Source organism: Amphiprion ocellaris, chromosome 1 (assembly GCF_022539595.1).
Source record: "Amphiprion ocellaris isolate individual 3 ecotype Okinawa chromosome 1, ASM2253959v1, whole genome shotgun sequence".
In the NCBI taxonomy this organism is placed as follows: Eukaryota; Metazoa; Chordata; class Actinopteri; family Pomacentridae; genus Amphiprion; species Amphiprion ocellaris.
In genome coordinates, this window is record NC_072766.1 from 31,641,831 (window position 1) to 31,645,194 (window position 3,364).

Below are 3,364 nucleotides of genomic sequence, written 5' to 3' on the forward strand. Positions count from 1 at the left end.
GCAAAAATAAAAATCCCCTCCAGCCCTGTAGCTTTTCACACTTTCAGCTGAAGAGATGCTAAGTTTGAAATGACCTTGGTCAACAGTATTACTGTCTGTCATCCTAACTAATCATTATCAGTCACTGCTACTGTTGATTCTGTGGAGCGTTTGTCTTGATTTGTCATCTGTATGTGTGAGTGCACCATCAGAGTGGTGCTCTATGTATGTATGTGTATATATGCGCATATAAAGACTTATAAAGAGAAAAATCTGAGCACAAGTTTGGGTTTTGATTAATTTAATTGTTTTATGTAATTCTATGCTGCAATCCAAAGAATAAATGTGTATTATAATACATATATAATTTTCATTTTTTATCATCTGAATAGTAATCTGGTAATGAAAAATAAAAAAAGAAAAAAATGAACAGAGTATTTGTTCTTTATTTCTGAAAAAAGATCAAAATGTGAAATATATTAAATGTTTATACTATTGTTTGGCTTAAGGTTTTCTCCAAATTTTCACTGAAAAATCGTACTTACTCTGATGAGTTTCAATCTAGTAGCTAAATGACCGACCACATCTTTATCTGTTCATGAAGTTAAGTTAAGTTGCCACGGAGATGGATCTTTATGCTAGCTCCGTACGTTGTGCTGTTACTACTTCCACAAACGCCTGTCTCTGATGAAAAGTGTGTGTTACAGTTGAAAGTTCTGGGGGAACAGTAGTGAGCAGGACTTAAGTTTGGGTTGTTTTGCCAAGTGACAATGATCAGAGGCAAGACTGAGCTAATTCAATACATTATTTTAGCAACATATGAAGCACTACAGTAGGATTAGTTTCACTTCTAATATCAAGGATCATTCCAGGTCCTTCCCTTTAATGTGGATGTTGTGTCTCTATGGGTCATGCTAACTTTGCACTCTCCACCTCCTCCATCCACAAAACAAAACCGATCAGGCAGGAAAGGTCCCTGCAGCTTTAAGCGAATGATAATGACTGACGCAAACAACTTTTTTGGAAAACCGCAGTTTTTGCAAAGTTGAGATAATCCACACCCCCAGAATTGTCACATCAGTGGGAAATACATTCTATTTAATTAAACTGGAATTTTCCTTTTAGGCTGTACAACCAACCATAACCCTAACTCCCCCCTCCCCCCCGTGACCTTAATGAGGATTAGGCAGTTTCTTTAAAAAAAATAAGGATGTTTCTAACTGACCCCAAACTTTTGAACAGTGGTGTACATATTTACCTGCGCTAATCTTCAAAAAACTTTATTTTTAAGTAAGCCCCAGATCTGTAAGTACCCTAGACTGTATAGTCTATGGCAGCCCTATTCAATTAGCGGCCCGCGGGCCACATGCGGCCCGAAAGCAACCCTCGAGTGGCCCTAAAGCAACTGCCGAGTGATTGGGACTTGGGTCCGAGAAAAACAGAAAAACATCTTTCAGTAACACTGACAAGTTCTTACAAAAATTCCAACATTATTGCAAACATTGAATGCAACACTTACGGTAACCTAGCAACTAACCCACAATGCATTGTGTTGAGGTGTCGCGTTTGAAAAGTTAACATTAGCAGTTCTATACAGGCGAAAATGGCAGCATGTCTTTTTCTATCCTGAAACGACAAATCGGCGAGGAAAACCGTCGGTTTAATCCTGCGTGGACTGACAAGTATTTATTTATTTACCACCAGGTCCGAACGCCAAACCAATGCGTTTACTCTGCAACGAGTGCTTTGCAGCGCTGAAAGATTATAATGTCCGAAGACACCACATTGAAAAATATGCTGCGTTTTGGACAAACTTTCCCGAGGGATGTCATGAGAGAGCGGCTATAATTCAGAGTTTGACTGCATCTTACAACCGGAGCTGTACTACAATGAAGCGGACCTGCACAGCTCAGGAAAGGGCCACGAAAAAGAGGCCGTTCACAGACTCGGAAACTGTGAAGGACTGCATGTTGGCTGTCTGAAGTTTTAACGGACGATAAAGTTAAGACGAGTGTGACATCTGCTATCAAACAGGTACTCCTGTCTGCACTGTTCCCTCTAAACTGCGCGCGTGCGCAATTGCGCACTGCTGACAAGGTCTCCGCGCACAGAAAATCTGCGCTGTGCACAAAAAGAAAAAAAAAATCCAACCTAAATTGTAAATAAAATAAACACGTAACAATTTATTCTGTGCTATTTTTCAGTGTGAGTCAGTGAGTGACCGGTGACTGGCTGCTGCAGCCAATGATGCGATTCACATACGTATTTACCATAGACTGTATATAATGGTATTTACGCAGCTAATCAACGTCAGGCGTCCTTATGTGCAGCCATCGTTGTTGTCATAGATATGAATGAGTAGATAGGACACGCCCCTTTGAGCTGCGTGCTACGGCGAGGCTAAGCTAGTGGGGGCAAAGTTTCAGTGCATTCTGTTGATGTAGACGGCGTGAAAACGGAAACAACAAGTATGCTGTCTCACTGTGCTGCATACAATTAGACACTACGTCGTACGATTGAGACAAGGAAACTTGGAATGACTTTTCATAGGTAAGAATAGTTTTTGGATCTTTTTTCATTATGAAATCTTGTTGAGAGCTTCCAGTCTATGAGAGCTAACTAGTTAGCCACTAGCAAAATGCTAAGGCGAGCTAGCAGCTTGACAACCAAACACCAGACAATTAATAGTAGCTGTAGTATAGTTGTACAAGCAGTAGTAGTAATACTAAAAGTACAAGCAGCAGTACTAGTATAAACAGCTGTTAGAGTCGTAGAAGTAGTATCAGCATTTGTAATAGTATTACAAGTTGTAGTAGCAGTGCGAGTATCAGCAGCAGTCGGTAGTGTACTACCACTACTACTAGTAGTAGTCACATTGCTATTACTACCACCAATACTACCAGTAGTAGTTATAAAGCCTAACTCATGTATATCCAGATTACCATCTATGTTCTTCCTCCAAACCCATTTTATGATTGGGATTACAGGCAGTTCTTTAGGACTGCTCTCAAATAATTGAAATGTTACTAAACAAGGTTATACTTATCAAATTAAATAGCTCTGGTCTCCAGTATATTGGCGAATTCGGTTCTTTGTACTTAATTTATTAGCATGATTTCTTTTTAATATGTTGTGTACAGACTTAATTACTTCTCTGTCTACTTTTCTTACTCCATGTAGGTTTCCCAGAGACTATGGGTTGAGGAGGAATTGGAAGTTTGTCGGCTTAGACCTGGTGTCATTCCATCAGTGTTAAACTTCCCGGCTCATCTTGGAAGAGTACGTGCCAGAAAGACCACGACCAAGCAGCCTTGAGATCTTAGGCAGCGTCTCCCTGAGGTGGGTGTCAACGGTGTTCACGGTCAGGTCTGTGGTAATCCCGTCA